Raw genomic sequence first — 27,544 nt, forward strand, 5'->3', positions numbered from 1 at the left:
GAGAACAGGTACTGAAAAGCTGAGCCTGTCTTTTAAAAGAAGCCCAAAAACTTTTTGCAATAAACAGTTTGCTTTAAAGCTTCGATTTCTTCCAGAGGACATACAGCCTCCATTAAAAGGATTAAAAGAAGATACAAAATATAAAGGGATTGTAGTTGTGTTTTATATGTTCTATATGTCGTGCTGTGTTACATTTATTTTTTAATATGTTGACGCAAGAATGGATTGATGGACATATCAGAGAAGACAACTTTGAAGGATTCGGAATCAGACACTATTGAAGAAAGAGCCTTTGAAACATTCAATGTAATACTTGAAATCCAAACAACCTTGCTGTATATGCACTGCAGACGGTATGCACATGGTCCTTAGAGAGCTCGGGGTGGAGAAAATACGAGATAAAACAAAATGTTAGGCATCTAAATTACAGTCTGACTACCTGGATCCTCACCAGACCCTGCATGAAGGCGCAAGGTCAAGAATGCTATGCCAACATACCATGTTCTCCTTTAAAAGCATAAGACTGCACCATCCATCAACTCTTTTTCATTTAATTTGAGAACTGGGTGGAATCATCAAGCACTGTAACTTTCTAGAGTTTAGCACTCATGACCTTGTTAAATGCAGACAGAAAAACAACACACAGATTTTGCAGAGGTCCCAAACAGAGAATCATGCATGTGTTTGAGTGTGTAAGTTCTTCTGATGGTGTGAATGATAAATTGAGGGTACTTCTTGAAACCGAATTGTAGTTATTTATTTGTATTGTATGAGGCAGTTAGTGTGGCAGTAAAATAAAAAAAATAAAATGCGATGAAATGTCTACATATGAAATAAACACAGAAAAACAATAAGAAGCTATAAAATAAACACTGCATTATTGGGTATTGCAACAAAGCTATTGATTTGGCAAAGATTCAGAAGCACATGGCTACAAAAAAAATCTAAGGAAGCAGTTCGACACAATACAAAGCTGACTTATCTCCCTTTTGTAATGGGATAATGATACAGTACTTCCACTGTTTCTACTTAGACATAATGGTCATTATTCAAACAGTTGCAAGAGGCTTGTCAGATGTGAACATATGGCCATTCTATGCATTCAAATAACCGATTCTGCTGTTGTTCTGATGAGAGCAGCCTTATTTAAGTCTTGTTTAATGAAACGTTTAACAGTACCCTTTAGCACTGATACTAGTGCTGAAAGCAGCAGTGCCAAAGTAAAAGGAAAATGCAATCTTACTAATGTCTGAGTTTGTGAAGTGGTGCGAAGCTTGCAAGCTCTTACCATGCTTGTGTGGCTGTCCTCCCGCTGCCAAAAGACCGACCATGTACCTAGAAATTACGTTTGTATACGACTGAATTGTTTTCATAATTACCATGTGCTGAACAACACTCATACACTGGACTTTTCCTCAGAAGACCAGGGGAATCAAGAGGGATTTGTGTTAAGTGACATAAGTTAACATACGTAACTTACTTAAATGTGAGTGACATGACCGAACATACAGTAGCAATTTTATCTCAGAGTTTGCTTTTTTCCTAAACCTGGCCAAGTAGGTTTTGTGCCTAAATCTACCTAGGGAATTTTTGTGCCTAATCAAGTAGCATTTGTGCTACGACCTAACCAAGTAGCTTTGGAGCCTCAACCCAACCAAGTAGGTTGGTTGGGTTTAAGAGTCATACTGTCATAATATGTGATCTGTTGGTCAGCAAACATCATATGGAAAGTTTCATCAGACATTGCATTTTACCGCCAACTTCACCGTGAAGCCTTTCATGTGCAAGGTGTAGTTTGAAACTAAAGGCCTTTGACCGAGCGGCAGTATTTGACAAGATAGGAGTGAAAATGTGTTGAAATGTGTTTGTTGGTGATAATGACAGCCCTGCAAGAGACTGCTTGGATAAACCTTAGTCCTTCCGCGACACTGAGTAGAATGAAAAGCAGTCAAAGCAGTTAAAGGGAAGTGATAAATGATAGAATGTATGGACGGATGGACGGAAGTTCAGATGGACAGCTGGATGTGTCTTCTATAGTCAACCTGATCTACATATTTAACATATTAATCCTGTGTTATATCATGCAGAGTGTTCTTGTGTTGACAAATCAATGATCTCCAGCCTTGAATTACTTTCCGATCTATAAACAAATCTTTTGCAGTTGATTGCAGCAGTGGAATATTGGCATTTGCCTGCATGACCTAATTGATCACAAGGTTGCGAAAAATTTGCAAAAGCTTCAATAAACAATGACGAAAACATGGCTTTTATTGAAGAGATGTGACCTCTTAGGTTGATTAATGACTTCATTATGATTTGAGGCTTCGTTGATGACAGTCCCCATTACATTAAGGTGTCCTGTACAACATCGTTTTCATCATTTGTTTTAATTAAAGAGAGTGTGTTTACCTCCCATTTAAATTTCAGGGGAAAGCATTTTTACAAGGATGTTTTTGCTTAAGTTTGATGAATGCCACGGGCAACTTTTTGTTGACTGTCGCTTTCTTTGTGCTGCTTTGGGTATGATTTAGTGATTTACCACACCTGTGCTGTTTCCTGGATGCAGCTGGATTACCTGCCTCCTGGGATTCATTTATGCGTTTCAAGGAAACATGTTCTCTGTAACTCCTGTACTGCAGGCTTTTAATTTAGTAAATATGCCTTTGCAATAACAATGCAACATGTCTGAGGTCACAACTTAGGGCAGCATTTTCTGTCCATCTGTAAGAACCTGCTGCTGTATCTCCTTAACCTACTGTAGAGATTGTTACTCTCAAACCTCATACAGGTGCACAGAGGTGACTTTGACAGAGATATCTCAAAAGGTTGTGGAGGAATTGAGGCTGCAGAGAATGAGATGCCAGCTGCAGATTTACACGCCTCCACTGGCTCACTGCACATCATTAAAGCCAGAGGCCGCTTCGCAGTGGCTTCATCTCTGTCCCAGCCCACACAGGCTACATCGGGCCCCACACGCTGATTTATCTCAGCTGTCTTTCCGAACGGCTTTTCCCGCCAAGAGAGAGATGGGGGCTGACGAGATTTACGCATGTATATGAGATGAAATTCATTTTGGGAAAAGCACACTCACTTCCTCTGACAGAAAAGAACCCTTTTTTTGCTCCCGTCTCCATTCTCTCCACCACTGTGTCTCCCACCATACACGCTGCCACCGTTCCCGGAGTGAGAATCAGTGATGGATGTTCATGTGCACAATGTCTCTAAAAATACCTCAGTCACAGCAGCATTTACTCCCTCTGTTCTCTGTTTTTCCATGATTGCTTCGCTTGCTCTTACCATAACATATTATGTGCTGCTCATGTGCTCTCCTTTTGTCTCTGTTTCTAGCACGGCATCTTGCTATTGAGTTTCATAGTCAAGAGATAGTTCTATTATAGATAATTGGGCCAGTGGTATTAGCCTACACCATTAAAATTCAAAGAGGGCCAGTTACTAAAATTTCCTCTCGGCAAAGGTCCGAACCTCATAATGTCAGAATTTTCAAAGTAGGATATTTTTAACACACAACAAATTATGGCACTTGTATGGAAACCAAATAGCTGAATAAATAAATATAATAAATAAAATTAGTCCTGACCTATAGCAAGCACAACGAACTTGAGACCTACATTGCAAATTACAGAAAACGGGACCAAATACAGATCTGTGTTTGGTCTCGTTGTGCAGCTTAACATTCCTGCTTTTGATCAACACCACGGTTTCACAACAAATGAGACACAACGGTGTTAGTATTGTCTGTCGGAAGAATGAACATATACTGATCCGTCCATTCATTTTTAAAAGTTCTATATTCTGTGTCAACTTTCCGTCTTTTTCGAGAGAGGCATTTTTCCTCCACCCACATTCCCACATATCTCTTCTGGTTACAATCGATTTGATAGGCTGATTGAGAGACGCTATCGGTAGCTGTGCAATGTTATTTATATACCATCAGGGCCCAAGTGAGCCTGTGCCTGTTGAGAACAGCAGAGCTAAGGGCCTGTGGGACCTGCTGATCCAGACAGATAAACTAGTACTGGCCAACCAAGCAGACATTGTGGTAATGGAGAAGGAACCGAAAACAGTGATGATGGAGGTGGCAGTCCCGTGTGGCTCAGCAACATCAACAAGAAGAGATATGAGAATTTGGAGAAATATCAAGGCCTGAAGGAGGAAATGGTGCACAATTGCTCCCAGTGGTGGTGGGTTGAGTACTCGGAGCTGGAAACTCCTCTTGAAAACACCTTTCCTTTACTTGCTAGCCATAATACCATCAGAAGTTGGAATGTTTAACTTTTTTATTATTAATATTATTCTGTGCAGAAGATGTCTTCAATTATTACAACCTTGCTGCCAATCTCACCATGTGGGACATGAATCTTTACAAGAGACACCTGGTTGAAAGTGCAGTTGTCACAAAGTCTGTTGCTGACACTCAAGGCTTTCATGCCCATAAAAATCACCACTGCACAATGACTGCAGCCTTCACGAGTTGATAGATTTGTGTTGAAGTTTTATAATTGATTTCCTTATTTCCCTCTACATTCCAGCCAAAAACCCATCACATTTGTCCCAGATATCAATACTTCTGTAAAGCTGCCTCTGCAAAACTACCTTGAAAACCTGTCCAAGAAAAGAATTTAGCAAAACTGGAAACCTTTCACGTGCATGCAAGTGTTTTGGTACAAAGCAAGAGGGTCTCATTTAAAAAAATGACATTGACACCGTTAAGTTTGAAGGGACTCTTTATATGCTTCATATGCCCTACAGCACTGTAAGGCATTTGAAGTGCCACAGTCCAATTAAGTCAGTGATTGTGTTCCTCCATACCTGAGGGCCAACAAACCTACTAATGATGTGGTTAAAAAAAGAAAAAAAAAAAGGTTCGGAGTAAAGTTTTATTATGAAAATTAGGCTCAAACACTAAATCATTTTGCAAATTAATTGCTTTTCACTCAGTAAAAACTTTCTAAAACATAACTGCGACTTAAATTATTTACCCATGGGGAAGAGGGATTCTTTCTAACAGGCTTGGCAATTTGATCTCCCAGGCCCAGAAAAAAAATGCGTGGGTGTATTTTTGAAGTCCATGTGTGAATCCCACAAGGTGCTCATAAAAGCATGATTCCATCAAAGAATTACTGCGAATAACTTATCCGTGCATTAGTTTTATAGGGTGTGGACTGCAAGGTTATTTTTTTGGAGCTCCCTTAAAAAACTCCCAGTGGCTTCATTGATTTCAAACATCGGCCGCCAAGTGTGTTTACACAGTTACTCTGTAGGTGCAGGTGCCTGCAGATAAATAGTTAAAATGTAGGACTGAAGACTGGAAGATTAAAGATTGGGGTTAAGGTCAAGCATGCAGTGGTTATGTTTAAGGCAAGGTTCTCCAGGGAAGGTATTTTATTTATGTATTTATTGGTTTATTTAACAGGGCCAGTGGCAGACACATTAATAACTATTGCTGTAAATGTGCCAAGAGGGTGTTTTCCATCCGTACAAAGTCACCCTTAAATGTAGGATTGAAAATACAAAGTTATTGAGATAATTTCTAAGAATGCAGAAAAATAATAAAAGGAAAAGATACCAAAAAACACAATTAAGGACATTGTTACATTATATTGCCAAGCTTACTTGCCAAACCTCAAGACCTCAAAGGGGATGAAGACTTCAAAACTAAAGCGGTGTTCTGGGGGTCCCATCCCTGACAAATTTGAGATTCAAGGACAGTGTTTCATGCCTTCTGTTGACATTTAAAGAATGAAAATGAACCAAGTATTTTGTCAATGAATTTTACTTTTAATTCTGCGAAAACAACCCAGAATAATTTGCCCTCTTGCATAAACTTGCGTAACTTAGCTCTGCCCCTTAGAGAGTCTGTGCACTCCATCACTCTTTGTGTGTCGGCATCTCGATGGGGACTGACACGTTGCAACCCCTGTGATTGACAGAAAAAAATCAATGTGGCAGATTTTACAACCCCTTTTCCTTAAAACACACACTAAAAATGGGAATTCTTCTCTCCAGGTGGTCCAAAATGTGTTTAAATATTCTTTCTCCTGTCCATTTCCCTGCCTACGTCTCACTCACTGAGGAGGATAGGGTGCAATAGTACAGTGGACTTCATGCCATACAGGGCCAGAAACAGGTTATGATAACTAAAAGCGAAAAGAGTGTGAAACATTGTCATAAATTGCGAGAAATACGGGACAATTGTGACCCCTGGAGGAAACTGGAAGAGAGCAATGAAAAATGGGATTCTCCCAGGAAATGTGGGAAGGTTGGCAAGTTGCCAGGTACAATCTAAAATATGGATATCATGATACAAAACATGCAGAAACAATGATCTCTGTTGCTTATGTTAATAGAAATATGGACTAAATTGCAACATTATGTTGCATAATAAGATACTAACTTAAACATGCAGCAGCAATGCGATAATAAAGTATATACATGCATATACATGAGGGCAGAAGTCAAGTCAATGTATGTCTGAGTGAATGGAACACATTTATGCGTATGCGTGTGTGTTTGCATACATGGCTGGATGAAATGAAAACAAGTGTATGGCAATAGTTACAATGCTATTGATCTAATTATATTAGATGGGAGTTTTGAACTCCCTCACACGGATTAATGCACTGACCTTACACTCCATTTCACTATTTAGCACTTTGATGCTGCTTTCTCTTGTGTTTCCACAATATTTCTGCAATCGAGCTTCATATCATTATCCATTTACATTTAGTCATACCAAATATTTCACCCTCTAATTGGACTAATTGTTCCCCAGTAATTGTTGTTACTGAAATTCAACTCATCGTGCTCATTTAGTGTCTGGATGAAATGACAGGGGAATGAACAGCCAGGTAGCAGGCAGTGGCCAGCTGGCACTGCTTCCTGGCTCTAATGAAAGACAGTCAAAGGAGTCAAACACAAGCAGTAATACTCCGGACCGTTCGTTAATCTGATGATGAATTGGGTTTATTATATGAATATATTAAACACCACGAAACGATTTTTCCTTGAGATGCAGGAGAGAGCTGGTAAGCTTAGGTTTGAAATCTAACTTTCCAAAAGAAACAGTTTCATACTTCATCTGTTGAATTGATTTTGAAGTCAGTTCCTTTGTGGTGCAGGGTCGTGTATTTGACATCCAGATTTAGATTCTCTTTCTTATTCCTTTTCCAAAAGACAAGAGAGTGCTTCATGTTACTCTTGCTGACATAAACAATTCAACAACAACCACTTTTGAAACAATTTCTCTCAGCAGTTGTTTGCCTTGTTATTGTACCTAGGGGCATATGACAGACATTGCTTACCAAGATTTTTTTTCTATTTTTTTTTTTTTTTATCAGTCCTTCATCGTGTTCTCCTTAATTGGTGATCAATCAATGTGACATAATATTTTTATGCACAACGCAGCACTAATTCCATTTGCCATATTAGATACTAGTGTCATAGTGACAGAGTTAACCAGGAATGACTGACAAAGAAAGTGTTGAGCACAACAACTCACAGATCTTTACCTTTTTGCTCATACATGCTATCAGTTTGACTTAAAAGCCAGCCACCACCATCACCAGCACAGCGGCGCAGTAGTTGCCTAGCAGCAAGATGGTTCTGGGTCCAAATCCGAGTTTACATGTCTGTGAGTTTCCTCTGGGTGTTCTGGTTTCCCCCACCATCAAATCATGTATAATAGGTTAATTCTCCGGTCAGAGCCCTTGACCAAGGCACTGGCTTCAATCTAGATTTGGTCCCTGAGGTGCCATACATTGGCTGCCCACTGCTTCTCTGGGATGAGTTGCATGCAGAGAACCATTTTCACTATACTGTGCATTGTATGATTATATATGATAAATAAGGATTCTTCTTCTTCTCAATTATTATATGTTAATGGTGTGGTATGGCAAGTTATTGTTTTCATTGTCTGCATGTTAACATTGTAATGTTAGCATTTCACTCCAGGTGTTGTTCTGCCTAATTCTCAGTCTTGCAGAATGTGGTTTGTATGAGATCTGGTTTGCTTTTTTGCTGTCATTATACCATGCAGTTGTCTAGCATATGCATTTTGGACCACTGTCCTACTAGTACAACGTATATTGTTTTGCTTTAAGCCTTCCTTAAGAGGTCTCACATACAGTGCATGTCCTTGCAGCTTAACTCGACTAGGTCAATATCTCAATAAACCTAATGTCCTCAGTGTCCAGTCTAATACTTTGTGGTTACTTCATGAAAATGTGGTTTTCGTGAGATTATTTACTATGTGGCATGCTCCTGCTCAGCATTTGTCCATGTCTCTGGACACGTGAAGTCAATTAATTAGGTTGAATGAACCACTATGAACTGTGGATTCATTTACATACAATCACAAAGAGTATGTGATTATGTAAACATATCGGACTGTCAGCTTTAACACTTACAGATACAGATTTTGTTTCCAGACCTGCTTTGAATTTTTTATGTTTAATCAACACAAACTTGGACTCTTCCTATCTCGCACTTGCTCAGCAAGGCTAATCACAATACTGCTGTTTCTACATTAATTACTCTCAGAGTCTTGATACAGCTGACAAATGACTTTTTTTCTCCCTTACCGCTGGTGACATTCTGTATTCACGGTTGGATAATACTACTCTCAGGGAAGTGTCCCGTGCAGTCTCTTCTCTCTACCGTGCCACGTTTTCTCATCCCTCAATTTCACTTTATCAACTCAAAGTACAAATTGGGGCTTAGTGGCTTTATGGTAAATTGAAATTCATTGAAGCATTTACATGACATTTAGCAATGGTTGCATAATAGCGGAATAATAAAACATGTGTCAAACTGAACAGATTCGCTCTCTGTCTTGCGCCATCTCATCCACATACACTATATTTGTGTTGTCTTTTCCTGTGTTCCCCGGCATCTGTGAGTGCATGAAAACAGTGTGCGTTGGTGGAGACGTGCTTGGGAAAATGTTAGTGCTACCCTGATGCACGGCATGCACATATAATATGATGATTGATGCAGGGGTAGTTGAGGTTTTACAAAGTTAAAGTTGCTCTAACCTCCCACACAGAACTTGTTGCTCCCCAATAACTATCACTGCATAGTCCAGTTCATTTGTATTCCACTGTGCCTCTAAAGACTAGACAGCCTTAATAATGATAGCAGATTGGCAACTGGAGCTGGTAATCGAGTGAAAAAAAATCTATTTGCTGGTCTCAAAGGCCTGAGACGTCAATAGTCTCCACTGCATGTCTTTAAACATCCTTATTACTGCCAATTTCCAGCCAGACCAGCAACACAACTATCACTGCCTTGATTGCATCAAAGCTCAATGTGGCCACAGTGTGCCTAATGTCCATCAGATTTCAATTGTACAAAACCAATTTGGTTGTAAGGCGCTTTTGTTGTGTTGTGACATGCAGTCTCTTTAAATGAGATGGACAAGAATGTCTGATCATGAATCAATGCTCCATATGAAAGCTTTTCTTTGTTCAGTACGTCTAGATGTAAACATCATCCAGTCACAAAGGAATGTCTCACAATTGCCAACTGAAATCTAAATATAATAAGTGTACAGCCTACAGCTACAACACATAAACCTCTAATGTAGAGAGTATGAAAATATGATTATCCCATTTACATTTTTAGACATAATGCCATTTTGCTGCAATTCTGTTCTGATTTCTCCCCCTTCATTCTTTAAAAATAAGTAACATGAGATTCTCTTTATTTTTTCCAGGTCCTTGAAGTGGAAGGATTAGACGCAAATTGATTTGGACTATCAATGACAACCGCAAAAATTTGAAGTTTTGAAGGGTGAGTTGATCTATCCAGAATTTGTTCCTGCCGTAGGCTTCGCTCAATCTTCTGCTGTATGAAGTGCTTTCTGAGAGCGGTAACGAAGTGATGATTTCTCCAAAAAGAAGAAACAATAAAACGAAAAGTATCAATTGGATTCACGACTTCATCATAAAGCAAGTTTTTTCCTCACCTGCTGTGTAAATGTCTGAAATAACATGAATCCTCTCTTGATTGATAAATGCACAGGAGTAATCTCTCATTATTGTTACCAACCCCTAACATACCCACCTACAATGTCCTCTATTTCGTTACCAAATAAACCCCTAGTGTGCTGTGCACGAGCGTATATTGTGACCTACCGAATTGAATTAGGTTCCTAAATGTTGAATAGTTAAAGCAAAAGAGAATTGTTGATTTGCATTTGACAACCCCTTATCTCTTCTCTTTTCTCATGTTTGAACACAAAATTAGCTGCTGTGCTCTTTGTGTCCTCAGTAGTTCAGTGCATTTCCTATTGGAATGATAAAAGACAGAAGCATCGCATGTGTTCAGTTCAACAAACATCTACTGCATTGATTAAGATTTTTTTTTGGGGGGGACAGTTTTGTATTCATCATTCATGAGAGTCATTTCACCTCCCCTTCAAGTGGCCTTCAGAGAATACTGGGAATCGAGTATTTGCACCTCATGAATTGTGAATTTCTCTGTTGTGGTGGTTAACTCTCATAGTGAGTGCAGAGCGCAGTGATAGTAGTTTGTAGCATTTCAAGAGTCGGCAACGAACGAGTACACTCAAATCAAGCGTGCTCACACGCACATGCCGATCACACGCACACACACAAACACACAAACAAATGTGTTCAAATACTCAAAACGATGAAGGAATAAAGAAAAGAAAGGACAAAAGGACACGTGAAAAATTCAAAGCAATTTTCGCCAAGTGTTTGCAAAGCTTTTCATTATCCTTTGTGCTGCAATTTATGGAAAAAATGACTGCACATCAGAACAGAAAAAAAAAAGATATGGAGAGGATTTGGAAAGGCAGGTGAAAAAAACAGAGAGATTAAACCATATATTTCAGTAAAGCGATCCATAGCCAATATAAAGGGCTCTCCAAGCTGCACGCCTGCAGAGCAAGCAGGTGTTTGTGCTCTTATCAGTCTGGAGTCATGCCATATCAACCACTGCCTTTGAAATATGAGATCACATTGCACGATAAAGAGCATTTGATGTTGAAATAGACTGATAGATGCACACTGAGTGAAGCAAAGGAAGAGCCTTCAAATTTGCATGTCACATCCTGGAGATTAGGTTTAAGGCCTTCAACCACCTGTGATAATTCTGTGCTGAGGATGCTGAGGATTGTTATCTCTGGAAGCGGATGCTGCAAGTAGATTGCTTTATGAATTATTTGGATTGGTATCCTTCAATTATACATTACAGTATGTCTGAATGAGAAGTCTCCAGTGGAGTGTCGGTGTTGGATTTTCCTGTTTCCTGAATTGTATAGTTGCATAATGGAAAACGGCCTAACTAGTAATATAATTACATTTAGGTGTGTAATATGAGCTGCAGTTGTTGTATTTGGAGTTCAATGAGCTGGCACTTCATTTTGCCATTTTTTTATTCTATGTTTGATTGTTATTTATATGTTGAAATTTGGATGATTTGGTATTGTATGATATACAATTTGTCGACAAAGTGTTTTTTGAACACCAAATCATGTAAACCTATTCTATTATTAATCCACAATCTCAAGATGAGCATAATATGTCTCCTTTTAAAGCAACCTTTGATTCAGTTTCAGTAAACTAATGCTAGCTCATTTTTTTAGAGCAACCCGACTGCCCAATCAGTTTCTTATGTCCCAGCTTTATGTTTTTCTGTTGGTCCAGTTTCCAATTTTTCTCTCATCACATTGTTGTGCTTATGCTCTGGTTTCGGCTTGGGCACAAAGACACTTGCTTGAATGTTTTTGCTTAAAATGCAAGTTTTGGTCACCAGACACACGGCTTGCCCAAGGTCTCTTGAAAACACCTTGTTTTTGATGCTGCAAAACCACAAATGGTCCGACTGATTAAAATGATCAGGTTCACATCAGGAGATGTCTCAAGGTCTCTTTAGAAAACACCCTGTTTTGTCACCACACATGTGGCTGGATATTGCTCAGTGGTCTCTTTAAAAATATCCAGGGGTGTCATCTTTACAAATGTTTAAACGCAGACTCGAACTGTGGTCACTGGCTTGTCAGCGGTCACTGGCTTGGCAGCCTTGTCGCCTTAAACTCCACCATCCCCTACACCTCTGGACATGACAATGTGGTCATAAACTGCGAACATTTCATCATGTTGACCGGCCTATTCTAGAGCTACATGACACAAGCTGTACACTATGGTTGTTTTGCGTGATGTTATGCACATTTGAAGCATCTTATGAAACAGGAAGTCGGATAACATGCTGCTGATTTGAATGGGGGAGGGTTCTCTAACTCAATTCAGCTCAGTTCTGCAACTGTCATTCCACATCTGTTAAACTCGTTCAGTCCGTGCCTCCTTCACTCCGTCTCTGTCTCTCTGACTGTGTGCATGCTGGATTGAGTTGCATGAGTACTTTGAGCACTCAAATGCCTCGTTTATTCAAAAAGTGGGAAATATTTGAGGCCTTATGGTAAAAGGAATAAGAAAATCGTGTTCTGGGTGATACAGTGTTCTGTTACTATACTATTTTTAGATCCAGCATTTTCATTTTTTTTGTTTATCACCAGATTTTTGCATAATACTCCTCTTATTTTATTGCCCATCCCCACAGTGCTTTCCAAAAAAAAAGAAAAAGCCTCATATTCAGTGCAACATATGCGCACAAGAGAGGATCCAGGTGTTTGGTGTGCGCTCACGTGTGTGCACGTGTGTGAGTGTAAGCTCTGTTCGCTGCAGCTGGCTCGCTGCTGCATGCTCCTCTACACTGAGGCACTCGGACAGACCCCTTCAGCATTAATTACTGCGGCCATTAATCAGACCAGCACAGATATCTGTGTAATCCCTCTACAATGCAGTTTCCTGGAGGGGGGGTACCAGTGTTAATTGGATTTGATTGGATAGTGGTATGATGCTGCTCAGAGAACATCTTAAGGTAATAATTAGAAGATGGATCAATTGGTCCTTTGTGGCACTGATCCTACAGTGTCGACTGCGCTGCAGTTGTAAGGACTATTAAAATGAAGAGCGTAATCTGGCCCCTAAGAGCACTGCTGACCAAGAGGCTATTTTTATTGTGCTATATATGTGATATATCAATGTGCAATCGTCTTGATAATATCTGAAACAAATACATCTGAGGGGAAATAATGATTTCAGAGATACCACTAATTTCTAAGCCTTATTGAAATAAATCACTACCTGTAGGAGCTCCATTACTTGGGCTAGACAAGGTCATTGAGGTTATCTTGACAAATATTGCACCGGCACATCTTTAGCATTGCTTTACATTTGTTCTAACAGAATTATTGCTGAGTGTCTTATTTCTGTTGTTCCTCAACGTCCTATCCGATCCCCTGTACAGAGCTGAATTTAGGGCAGACGTGAGAAGCATTCCACACACAGATAGTATGTTGACTGTGACTGTGTTATTTGAGTCAGCATAACTCCAAAAGATTCAGCTTCATGCATTGATGCTGCTCTTTTTATTACATAGTGTGTGTACATCATTTTGTTTTTACTTGAATGCAAATAACTAAATAAATAAATGATACTGATTCCATTCTGTTAAATACTTATCCTAAAGGCACTTTACCTTCGGCACTCAGTCAAATTCGGTCTGCCTTCTTATTCTTTGCTCTTTTTTTTCTTCCCAGCTCTCTATTCTTAATCAATTTTCAAATTACACATCAATCAGATGTCACTCTGTAAATGCCTCAGAGGTATTTTGAATAAAGGCTTTCGAAATAAATCCACTTTAAATGCAAAAGGACATGGAGTGAATGCTTTCAAGCCAGCTTGTTCGAATTACAGAACTGTTATTCAGTTCATTTTGTCAGAGGACTTCTGGACTCTCTATTCTGCGCTGTCCTTCATCTTTAAAATAAATAAATAAAAATAAAAAAACTCTCAGCAAAAATAAACTCGGAATCATCTACACAAGAAAATAACCTTGACTCCTTCAGGAGCCAATTTTAGCCATTTTCTCGTAAGCGGCTCCCAAGGGAGCGACTCTTTATGCCACATTTCTGCATGTTGGGTTTGGCAACTCTTGGGTCAATCTCAGTTGAGTTTGGTTGCTTCAGTGGTTCTCTTGGCTGTCAAGTCAAAGCTCATACTCCCACTGCACATGTCTCTCTGCCTTCTGGCAGAAGGAACAAACCAAATAAATGTCTGTGCTTCTTTTCAGGAAACTGTTTTAACACTGTTTTTTCTTTTTTGTACCCTGTGGTAACGTCCTTTCAGTCAGTTGCACTTAACAGCTGAGGCAATGGGGAGAGATTGGCTAATTGTTGCTTCACCTCTACTAAAGCCGCTGCAGGTTTCCTGCAGGGAAAAAAGCCAAAAGACCTGGGGAGGCTGGGGAAAGGGCCGGCCATCTGGAGCAGGATTTTGTGTAGAGGCCCATGTTGTGTAGTTCTTGTGTAGTACAGACTCCATACAATGTTTGTGTGTAGGGTCATAAGTTCATTACATCTCATGAGGCCAATTTCTTTATGACTTTAATGTGAGCTGACAATGATGAACTGGTGAAGAAGTTTACTTTAAGGTTCCATCTGGACCTCAAGTAGCACAATGGAGCCCGATTTTATTCATCTCACGCACACGGAAATACAGACCCGCCAATGGTGTTACACATTTCGACTGATCTTGTCAAGATATGCAGCGAAGACAACGAGGAAGACTGACAACTATTAAAGATGGATGTGAACAATTCTGGATTTAAAATGCCTTTTGAAAAGCAAGAGCTCAAGGATAGACACAATGCTTGTCGGTGACTAACACTGAAGTTAATTATAACTTTTGTTTGTTTAAAAGAAAACTCCACAGGGAAATTTGTTATTATATACTATTATTATTAATATTTTTTAATCCAATGTAACCTTTAAGGTGTTGCTTGAAATATAAAAAAAATCTAAATTAAGAAAAGGAGACAAAAAAGTCATTAGCAACATTAACCCAATGTTTTAGCTGCACAATATTAGCCATACTGCAGGTGCTTTGTGTTAGAGTTGGAGTTACAAATGTAGAGTTACAAACATTTAAACATTATTTCTAATGATATAGGCATCCTTGAGGTTCCTCCAATGTTTTTCTTTTGCTATTGAATTCAATTTGACTGTGAATCCACATATTTATCTTCCTCCGATCCCCAGAGCAGGAAAAGGGATCACGATTGGCAGAATATGCTTTTATTTTATCTTGAGCCACTAAGTCCTCTGCAGCATCAATCAATGTGAAATGCTTTCTACAAAAAAAAACACAGTCTCATTAATGCGTAGCTACATAAGTCAGAGTGAGCATTGAAAAGCACCAGACACAGAGAGCATTAACCTGCTATTTGTCTCCATATTCCCCTATTGCTCATATCGATTCATTTTAGCTTTTTTTTTCCTTTGGTAGTGCAAGAATGTTTGAAAAACGTACAATATGGGGACAAAGGTCACAAATATGTACAACAGAGTATACAGTATGCATGTTATATGAGAGGAGGTGTAGAGAGTGTGAGGATGAATGTGATCGAACAGCAAAATTCACAGCAAGGCTCAAAATGCCTTGAATCCAGTTACTGATCCACAGGGGACATTTTCTTTTATCATGTAAATGTTTCTCTAAAAATACACTGAACTGAACTTTTTCCACTTCACATGTTCATAACAGCATGTAGATAATTATGCGCCAGTGCAGTTGTTGTCTCTGTCAAAATCACAAGATACAGTCCCACTAATTAGCAGAAAATACAAAGCATGCTGAGTTATATGCAGAACATGTAATCACATGTGGAGACTATTGTCAATGTCAGTGTACATCTGGTCTGTTTTTTGTTTGTTTTGTTTTGTTTCTTACCATCACAAAGAGCAGTGCACCTGCCACAAGAGACTGATCGAACAAGTAGAGGAGTGTGTTGCATACGCTGAAGGACATGAGCCTCCCACCCTGCTGCACGTCTCTACATCCTCTTTCTGAAAGAAGACAGATGTCTTCTGCCACTCATTCCCCTCTCTGCTCTGTGTGTGCCACAATAGGTAATGGGGAACTCATCTGAGAACTTCTCAAGTTGGCAGACTCCAGAGTTAAATCTGAAGTCAGAGCTGTACAGAAAAGCACCAATACATCAATAATGACATGGCCATTACAGTGTACCAGTCCTACTGCAGCATGTGCATCTGCAGCATGTCTGAAAGGGTTCTCTGCAGGTCAGCAAGGCACAATTGTTTGTGTAAGGTTTACCAGTCCACAGTCTATGAGATGTTTTGGGCTGTTTTGGTTCAGTTCTCCCAAACACTGTTGGATTAATTAGTTTTGTTGGAGCAACTCAATGAAGAGGGCCGACACAGACGAAAAATAAATTGATTAGAATGATGACTTTAAAAAACAAAGTGCTGGAGGAAAACTGCTGTGGATGGATGATTTTAAACCTAACAATGTTTCTTTTCTTTTCAGTTGTTTGTTTTTCAAGCCAGCCTCCATTGTGTTGCATTACTCCTTTTTCCTTTATAAAATAGCATTGAATATGGCCTGGCTCTCTCAGTATATTGAGGATATTATTATTATTATTATTATGCCGTAGAACCGCTTAAAGAACTCGGGTCATTACATTCATGTGGATGCACGCACCACCTACCCAAACACAGCTCCAGATCGAGAACACCCATTCATGGCAACGGCACTCGATGGCAGTGACGCCCAAGCAGGATATCACGCCCATCGGGGACTGCTGTTGCCGTGACGGGTCATACTTGGACTGCAGCAGTGTTTGGGTGGGTGATTTGTTTCAAGTGGCATCCACATTAATGTCAGCACCCAAGGTTTCCCTGCAGAACATCAGTGTCAGTCCTTCTAATGTTGTGGCTCATACGTGTATATCAGAATCAAGCATGTGTACAGATAGAAGGAATTTTAATTTTTTTGGTTTTATTGTTGTCAATGTACTTCACTGTACAAGAATAGACATATTAGCGGAGAGCAAGAACAAAAAGAAGTAGGGTGTATATACAGTATACTGTATATATTTATATATAAAGCACCAAAAACATAAATGAAAAACTCTATTTACAACACAAGTGTTGTGTAAGTTGTAAACAATACAAATAGCCCAGAGTAACACACTCATCACATGATATACATATATATTACATATGATACCTTCAACTTGAGTAGCTCTAAACTGCTTCAAGATGTTTCTCTCTGTAAAAGCCCAAATAACCCACTACATATACAAACCAAACCACAGTTGTGTCTAAAGGGTTAGTTATGAGCCCTTTGAACGAGATGTTACGTGAATGTCTTCTGCATTGTTTGATTGAAAAGCAATAAAAGCATTTAGATGGATGCAGGCTTTCTGTGCCATTCATAGTTATTTCTTTAAAGTGGGCCACAAATGAAAAGGAGAAATCCTCTTTTATTAAACAAGGTTTTGATGAGTTCATACCAGAAGCCGTCACATACTCCTACTTGTGTGAAGTGTAAAGGGTCTGTTCATAGTCACACTATTAATTCAAGGATGTTTAAGTGTAAACGAACTGCCTTGCATGCCATGATTTACTGAGCCCTAATGTTTGCCTTAGAAACTCACAAGATTGATTTTTTTAACTATTTTGTTTTTATGATGCCATGCAATTTACTTCATGTGGGAAATCAGAAACTCTGTATTACATAACTCAAGTGACTGATGCAGTATAACCATCAGTATTATCACTCTCACATTTAACTCCACCCGAAGACAGTTGGACTTACATGGAGGTTCGTACCTCTGTAACTTTTAATAGGGAAAAATACGGATTTACAATCCACCTGTAAATCTCTTTTTTTTATTTTCATGCAATATTAACGTGCAAAATGTGCATGGTGGAATGATCTTGCTACCAGTGACACATCAGAAAGAAAGCAAACATTTGTCATCTCTACGCGATCCAGTTTGAGCTTTGATTCAAACTTATTTGCTCGGAAATCTCTTTGTGTTTGTTTGTTTCAAGGAGCCATTCCAAATACGGCGCCTGCTCCAATCAACATCTTTGTTGTGTAATTCAATTATTTTCTATAATGGGAACGTAGCTTGAGTAGCATACCAATGTCTCAGCAATTTCACAATAAAAGCCCATGGTTATGCATGATACAGAAATCCAGTAAGATTGAAGTCAGATGTTAACGCCATTCGCCAGTTGCACCGTTCCTTCCCTGCTCTGGAAAACCCGCATAGGTATGTGGAGTGTATTTGTGCTGCTGCTCTATTTTAGGTGTGATTTATTTTATCATGTTAGCATTTGATCATCTGATCAAGATCGGATTGGTTCCCATCTGACCATGAAAAGCTTAAATTCTTCATTGTCTTCCCAGTTATCGTGCAGTGAGGGAGACATTAGTGTTAATTAATTGAAATGGTTTGTAAACACATTAGTATGTATGTCAAATTATGTTGTCATCTTACAATTATGCAAACATATAAAAACAACTAAGCTAATGACAGCTGTTGATCTTAATAATATCGGAGCACATGGGAGTGTTTTCTCACACATGGTGCCATTTATTCGAATTTTGAGTACACTGTGCATATGAGAGCAGCACACACACATAGTTAGTGATGTTGGTGATGTCAAGGGAGAAATTGCTTTTCTGGGACCCCTGCTGCACTTCAAGGGACTTGCTCAAGGCTTATGTGATGTCTGTTTTGAGAGGATTGCCTCCTGTTTGCCTGGAATTTCTGTTTTGTAAGAGAATTTCACTTCATGTAATTTATTGACTTAAAAAACAAAATTGTGCTCTGGGCCCTTACTGTTGACTAATGTAGGTCATATGATAAACACAGTAATGCTTTTACAGTTTCTCTTGATTGCTAAGACACATTTCTTTGACTCCATTTCCCAAAACTCTAACCACAGTGCAACTTTCATGTTCAAACTCTCTACTCAAAACCATGTCATTGTACAATCGAAGCCAAACTTTGCCTTCAGGTTTCACACAAAAGCCACCATCCAGGATCCAAGTTTTAAAGTAAGACAGGTGAACATACGGATCTAGATCTAGAATAAAGATATGGGGCCCTATTAAACAATCTATGGCACATAGTCTGAAGTCCATGGCGTAAGTGCGTTCAGGTGTCCAACTCCCTTTTGTTGGTTAAACGCCAGATAATCTTTGTGCAAAGGTGCTGTATGTAGACTCTTAATTAGTCGTGGATGTGGCATAGAATAAATTAAACCAATCCGAGTGTCGTCTCCCATTCTTTTTAAGAGCCAGGTGCACCTGAACCTGGAGCCTGAACCTCAAAAGCTGAGACACAGATTCATACAGTAAAATAGTTGGGCGTGAAGCAGCTGTCCTGCTGATATACCCTAAGAACTGGTCTAAAAATAATTATTTCAGAATATAAAAGTGCAATTCTGTTTCCTCTGTCCTGTCACATTTATAACTACAGCTTTTAGTTTTGCTGCTTAAATGAGCCACGATATTTGTTACATTGACTTGCATTGACGCTTTAAATAACCTGAATGAAAGCAGCCTCTACAATCATTAAATCAGCGTGTACGCATGTTGTAACCTCAGTCTGTAGAAGTTGAAAGAACAAAAAGAAAAACTGTCACCCTATCGTGACCCACCACTTGGTTGCAAATTGATAACTTGCCTCCTCTACGAGTTGTCACCCGTTTTTACAAAATGTGGCTATTACAGCAATCCTGTAACAGTTATAACAATTATTTCAGCAACACCTCTCTCCCCTACCCTCTCCATGTATAACATACTTGGCCATCCAAACGTCTTCCCTTGTTCATTTTGATGCTAATCCATAATTCTGCTGAAAAAGAAAGGCTCTCTGGAGCCCGGATCAAAGGCTTGGCTGTTCTCAGCAGGTGCTGCAAAAGCAGGTAGAACAACCATTCCTTTTTCCGATTAAGAAGAGCAATTATGAAAGCCCTTTCCTGGCTCATCATGGGATGAAACAGTGATCCTTGTTGTGGTTAAACAAATGAATAATGGAGTGCTGGTGTTGAACAAGAAAGAAGAGATTTATCGAGATTCTTCCAGGTGACTGTCGGTCAGGCTGACATTGTAGCGTTTTTTCAGTTGCTCTGTGCGGAAATGTTTGCATTTCAAAAAGCCCGCAGGAGAGCTATTTTGAGGATGTACTCATCATTCAAGTAATGCACTTCAATCCTCTTCACCTGCATTAGAACATGTGGGAGCAAATTGGTTCTTGATGTATTCTTCATGTCCACCTATTTCCAGTACATGTCTCTGACCAGCTTTTAATACCGCAGGGTTGGGTAAATACAAAAAAAAAAAAAACATTCCCTCCATTCACACTGCTCTAATAGAATTCAAGGTTTATTGGGCCAACATATCCCCAACCCACCTACTTAAGCTAACTGAAACTCCTCTGAGTATGAGCTGTAAATCCTAGACAAGATTTGGTATTATAATGCTAAAGATCTCTACAGAGCTCTGGGTTGGGCTGGATTTGTGCCAGGGACATTTAAGCTGTAGTTAAGTTTCTTGTGACCAAGGTTAATTGTGTTTCTAAATCAGCAGATGAGGTATTGTTCTGATATGAGATTTACCGAATGCAATATCCTCAGTATAACTGATCTCAAATGTTAGATTAGTAGGCAGAAGCTCAGCCACACCGCAGCAGACACCTCAGTGTGTGAAATGTACTAATCTCTAATGTCATCAGTCACTGTCTGAAATATTCTCTTCTCAGAGGATATGGATTAGAATTTGCACATTGGTTATCCAGCTTAATTTCCTCAGTAGTACCAGCAGGGTTTAAATTGTTTTAAATCCACCTAATATGTTGAGATCCAAGCTCCTCATTCCTTTGACTAAAATCTAAAAATCAATTCTGAGTAAGAGAACATCCTTTCAAATGATGCATTTCACGAGGGGTCCCTTCTTACATGTTGCTTCATGTATTGATGAAACGACGGGAAGAGAACAGCAAAGATCGTTATCCACAGTCTAAGCAGTTTCACACTGTTGAGTTACCAACATCTTTACCCAAATTGCTTGTTTGCTCAAATTACTATGGTGGCTGTGGTCTCGCAGGGCTACTTATCTCCACTGGAACTGCATATCTGCACATGATTACAGGTTTCTATCACAGTTTACAGATTCACTAGAAAACATGATAGAAAAAAGGAAGACACAACTGAGCAAAACAGCCAGCACATCATCTCGTCTTTGATGTTTCTATCTGAATAAATCTGTCTGCTGTTGATTAGATATTGTTTCCACACTTTGCACACACACATTTTTAGAATTTTAAAAGGAGACATATTATGTTCATTTTTGAGGTTCATAATTGTATTTTGAGTTACACCTTGAATATGTTTACATGCTTTGGTGTTCAAAAAACACATCAGTTTCCTCATACTGCCTGTTGCTGCAGCACTGTATTCCCCCTCTGTCCGAAACGCTCTGTTTTAGCTCCTGTCTCTTTAAGGCCCCGTATCCGAAATAACCCAGTCTCCTCTGATTGGTCTGGACACTTGCCTGACCCAGCACCACTAACAACAACGGAGCAGCTTCGCTTAATACAATTCTTACGTCCCAAACTAGCTGCAGGGTGTGAATTATGCAAATGTGTGACACGGTGAAGTAGTGTGATGTCACAAGGTCATGGGATCAAAGGCGGGACTACTGATGAGGCGTTTCAGGAGCAGCGTTTTCTGTGGGAGAGAGGAGCTTCTGTTGGTGCAAACTTTGACCTTTTTACTTTTCAATATCTTTCACATGCACAGGAACATATATAGAAAACAAAAAAACACAATATGTCTGCTTTAAATGTTGGGGTGAGATTTACCGTTCTATAATTCCTCAATATAATCTTTTCATTTACGAGTCATGTTGCTTCATTTACTTTTCTCCACTTCAAGCTTGCACAGCCTTGTATTTATAGTAGTCTGGGCTGTCTATTAGTGAGACAGAATCAGCTGGTAAAAGCAATGTGCAGTGTCAGTACATCCTCATTCTCTATGACTGACTCTTCCTCCTGGTATAAATCAATAGTGATTTCATAACAGGCATATTCGAGCATTAACTTTTTAAAGTCCAGCTGACATGAAATTGAATTTTTCTCTGAGATCTTCTTTGTAAATTAGATATCCTGCCTTTTTTGAGGAAAAAAAATCTCTACCCAAAAACATTTGTTTTCTTTTTTTAAATGTTTAGACTCTCGGTGGCGCCTTGCGTCTGTCCTTATACCAGTGACTCTCTATTTGTTATGTGTCTGAAGAAGCCAGCAACGCTCATCGTGTCCCTGGTCGGCTCTGCCCTGTTTTCAGTTTCCAGTCAGCTTCACTTCTACTGTGAATATAGGCATATATTATGCAAATGTGTGACACGGTGATGCAGTGTGATGTCATGAAGTCATGAAACTAAAGGCAGTACTAATGACTAAGACTGAAACTAAGCATTTCAGGCACTTCAGGAGCAGTGTTTTATGTGGGAGAGAGGAGTTCCCATTCTATACAACCTATATCACACTTATAACACACAACTCACCTTTAAAACAGTTTCAGGAATTTGTTCATTCAAATCTATGGTTATTTTGAAGGCAATATACAGTGCGTATGCTTTTTTATACTGTAGTACTGTACTAGATTGTAAAGCAGGTGTTCATGTTAATGTTCCACCCCCTGTGTATTATAATGTACACTACAAGCAGAGAAAAAGAGAGGGAATAATATTTTTTGTTGCAACCCTTGTGGACGTGAGAGTAGTTACACAACCACTTTCGATGTACTTATTACGCCATAGGTTCCACCGTACTCCCGTTGCCATGGTTGCTTACCCCTTCACCTCTGGCTAACTGATTATTGCAGGTAGACGTAAAAGGCTCGCTATGGGTGTGCCAGTATGGGAAAGTCTCCTAGTCTCCTAACAACTAACAAAGACACATGGACGCATGGGTGTAGAGGCGCTGATTGGGTTGCAAGACCCCCTAACACGTTTTTTTTACACAAGGAAAGAAAAAACTCCATGAGAAACACATGCAGAATTTAGAAGCGGGCCCTAATAATTAAGAATGTGTCACAGACGGTGTTTCATAAAGTTTAAGTTTCTCCTAACTCACACACCATTTAACGTCATTATATAGAGTGACCTCTCATCATCCCCAACTGTGACTGACTTCCAGCGTCCCGGCAAAGACATCAGATTAACAATATCTATCTACTAAATACAGGGATATTTATTTGGTTGTGACGGGCTTTATCAGCATTGTGTTAAGTGGTTTAGTAAGGGCTTTACTCTAATGGGTGTTCATTCATATGCAAAAGCCTCGCACTGCAGGTTTAAGCTACGGGCTCGTCTTCAGAGAACAAAAAAAGAGGTTCAAGATGAAGTAATTCATTATATACTGCGGGAGTAAGTATGCATCAGAGTTTTTCAGTGGAGTGGAATTAAAGTTAAAATGGCTAAATTGTATATTTGCATCAATGCTCTTCGCTCCTTTTCAGGTGAAATATCACTGAAAGTATAACTAACTACAACATCATTGTCTTTATCAGCTCAGCTTTTTATACATGAGAGCACTCACTGAGAAGTTCAACATGAATTGTCGATTAACGTAATTATAGTCGCAGCTACACACATGGAAGCTGCACACAAAAGCCACAGAGCATCATTTTGTGTAAAATTAAAACCTTATGGTGCTCTTCCTGAGTTGTCCACTTTATTTAACAGTTTTAGGGGACATAAAATCCGGTCTCCAGCATTGCGATCATCACTGTTGAGTCTAATTTAATTTACCCAAATCTCCATCATCTTTCCTAAATTATGCCTCACCTCATTCGAGCTTATTGCGTTAATGGATCCAAGCGTAGCCTATTCAGGGGCTGAAATGACTCTTGGTCTCTCTGAGAAGAAGTGATGAGATGTAACAACATTGCCTTTACTTTTCCCTTCACTCACCAGTGTCTTGTGTCCTCATCCTTGAAGTCGTTATCAATCATTCTCCCCTCCTGTGACTTAAAGATCTGGATAGGGGATGATCGCATCGTGCAGCACACGGCCTCACTTTTCCACTTATCATGGGACATTTGTTGTGATGACAAATCTTAATGCAGGGAGAAATTTGTAATTGTTTCCTTTACAGCAGCTTAAATTTACATTGTCAGGCTTTCATTAAGTCCAATTTGGTTGTTGGGCTGTCTCTCCTCTTAGAAAATCCTCTGAAAGACAATACTTTCGTGTTTGGCATCAAAAGAAGCAACAGGGTAAACATCATATGCACTGTATCAGGGGATAGAATACCTCAGGGGAGCTCCAGTGTATTAAATGATTCATTTGACAATGATTAGAGTAAATTTTTTTCAAGGTTAACTTTGACAACCGTCTCTTAAGTAACTGTTTTCAGCTCAATAATGAAAAAGCACAAGTAAGCCAAAAAGAGACACCCAAAGGAAGACTTTTTTAAAGCTCCTGTTGGTAAGATAGTAATACTGACGCCTCGGGTTTCTCAACTCGTCAGATACTGACGCTTTGGGATTTGTAGGTCGGGTTGGCCGCAATCTGAAAACGTCAGTCAGTGTTTGATGAGACTTAAAAATCAATTATCAAGAGCTTTAAGAAATGACAATAACATTTCTTGGATACAGACGTTTTAAAACAAATGAGCTGATCCATTTAATTGATTTCAGTACAAAATTAAAATGAATTAATAAGCATATGTCAGTAAGTATCCCTGTTTGTTAGTTTGATAAAGGTCCAGTGTGCAGAATTTAGGGGGATCTCTTGGCAGAAATATAATACTAAGAATTGAGGTTTCATTTGGGTAAAATCACCTGAAACTGAGAGTTATTGTGTCTTTAACATCTGAGAGATGCCGATGTTGTACCACCATATTTCTACAGTAGCCCAGAATGGACAAAACAAACACAAAAGAAAGCCTTTCACATTGTTTGTGTTTTCAGTGGTCCCCGTATGGGAGGGTGAGACGAGGGGTGTTCAGTTGGTTGCAATCTGCAACTTCACTGCTAGATGCCACAAAATCCTGCCTATAAAACATGACTGCCTGCATAAATCTGTGTTTAAGATTTCTAATCTACTTGCCTGAATCTATTTATAGTAATTTACAACTTAACACGTGATTTTTTTTATCAAATTCAGTGTTCAACTCAATGTTGGGTTAGTTCAGGCCAGCATTATTTATTTTATTTTGCCCCTTCTTGTATTTTGGGTTATTCAAAGGTACTTTGTATGGGCTCCTGCTCATCGCAACCCAAATCCAGACAGACAGAAGAGGAAATCAACACTCAGTCTGCCAATCACACACAATTAAACCAAAATGTCTTCTGTTCCCCGGGGTGATCTCCCACATCCATTGCTGAAAGATCAACAAGGCAAAGAGAAAACAGAATGAGGAATTGTTTGGAATTCAAATATGGGGCTGGGATGGTGCTGGATAACAAGTCCGCTGTCCATTTTTGGAGCTTCTGATCCTCGGTGAACTTGTGTTTGAGGCCTGATAAATATTTATTGCCCAAGGTAGCTAAACTTGGTAATAAAAGATCAGCAAATTCCAATTTCCAAACGTAGGAAAGAAGAAAACTCTACTTTTAAGACTTTAATGAGAGTACATGTCTTGACAAGCACTGTATAACTCTTCTGGTAAATTAAAGATGACCATGGTGCAAATTTGTATTTGAGATTGAATTTTGTATTTGAGATTGACAGTAGAGGGGAAATGGAGGAGTATTTCTGGATTCATGTGTCTTTTATATTTGTCCAATTCGGCCTTCCTTGTAAAGGTCAGCGGTTCCCCTTTCAATAAAATATAAATCAATTATCAGTAGGGATGAGGAACATTTCTAACATCCCAGTTCAGATTACTATTGCAACAAATCTCATAAAAAAATCACAGCCAGACAGTCTCTTTGTTCTGCTAAGTTACTACCTTGAACGAGAACCAGGAAAAACTTGAGCGCTGAAGTGGAGAATAGAAACTAAAGACCAGAAGTACAAAATGTTTGAAAGTGGAAACAGCACTCAGAAAGTGATTGTAGTGATGGCTAAGTGCTCAGTAGGGACAGTTGAGGATGCAGCACACAGGCCATGGCTCTGCTACCACTCACATGGGGAGTAATTATCCATGAAATTCTTCAGGTTACATTATTCCTGGAAGTGGTTCACAGCTTTGTCATACATCCTCCAGGTGTCCATAACAAAAAGGATACACTTGCTCTTCCGCCAAATAAGCAGATTGTTTTCTCAAATCTGTTCACACGATGAAATGCTCTGTGTTCTCGCAAATGTAAATGATCCAACAGAAACACAGTCAAACTTTGGATGGAATTAACAAACTCTACCTCGTCACGCTACTCCGCCATTCGTGCTACATTTTTTTATTGCAAAGCCACAAGGTTTGGCTTTCACACAAGGCCAGTATGAGCTTCTGGCCATGATGGAAATCAAAGAGTCCCCCGACTTTGGTGTGTAGATTTCTGCAGTGAGCGGCTATATGCACAAGTCAAATACAGAATAACACTGCAGGAATTGGAAGCTGATGCAGTTCTTCTAGCCATGGCGAGCACTTCAGCACCAATACTATCATTTTATTCATTCTCACCTGCCACACACTCTCTCAGACAGAAAATCGCATTCTGTATATTACAGCTTGACGGGGGGGGGGAAAAAAGTGCAGCGCTAACATATTTGTATAAGGCACTGACACCACCTGATTCCATCTGTTCAGACAGTGAAATTGGGCCTCCTTTTTTTTCACATTCATATCTATTTAAATTAAACTTGTCATGCTCCAAATAAGATGGCTGTCAAAATACCAGAGTGAACCAGCAACGACTTGACAAGGAAATAAATAAATAATAACTTAGCAGGTTGTGGTCAGCAAAAGCGCCTGCTACCACTCCCACCCATTACTCCTCCAGGCTGCCGAAAAAAAAAAAAAAAAAAAGTTAATGCTTGCGTAGACTCAGCAGTGCCAGGCTTAAGTTTTAGGATTAGGTTGTCAGAGTCAGTTTTTTTTGAAGATTTAAGTCACGCAAGTAGGTAACCTGAGGAGCCAGCAGGTAGCTTTATGCAGGTGTGAAAAGACTATGTTATGAGATTAGAGCTGTGATGAGCCACTGGTGAACATCCTCTGGCTCTGGACAGCTGCAAAGTCATCACAGTGCTAATTTCCCCTCCAGAGTGGGGACTGGTATCAGAATTGGCAGAGATTCAGGTCGGAAATATGGGAAGCGAAGGGAACAGAAAGCACAGAAGACAACAAAGCGTCTTCCCCCCCTCGACTCCCTATACCTTCACTGAGGCATTTACATTAAAACCTATTCATTGTTTACCATATTTATAATATGATCTGGGGTTAGTAAAAAGTGGCAAATTCTGAATTATTGTGCCTTGGGTAGTTCTCTCTAAATGGATTTTCAATGCCACAATTTCCAGATTGAGCATGAATTAAACATGTCTTTTGACTTTAACCCTGGCATAAATCTGGTTTCTGCCTGAGCCACAAGTTTCAAGAGATTTAATGCGACTTTACAATTCATGGTCCTTCTGCTGTCATCCAACGCAGAATGCACTGATTGACTCATGTT

At 39.4% G+C, this 27,544-nt stretch overlaps 1 protein-coding gene across 3 annotated transcripts in view; it reads left to right on the top strand.

Moving 5' to 3' along the window:
* The window catches only part of lrrc4ca (leucine rich repeat containing 4C-a), a 179,962-nt gene that overhangs the window by 58,634 nt on the left and 93,784 nt on the right, over window positions 1-27,544 (top strand). For all 3 annotated transcript variants that reach the window (XM_084365066.1, XM_084365064.1, XM_084365065.1), the window contains exon 2: window positions 9,734-9,810. The gene's annotated coding sequence lies outside the window, so the exon portion shown is untranslated. The remainder of the gene's footprint in view (window positions 1-9,733; window positions 9,811-27,544) is intronic.

Source organism: Pagrus pagrus (genome assembly GCF_965226575.1).
Source record: "Pagrus pagrus genome assembly, chromosome: 10".
Classification (NCBI taxonomy): Eukaryota; Metazoa; Chordata; class Actinopteri; order Spariformes; family Sparidae; genus Pagrus; species Pagrus pagrus.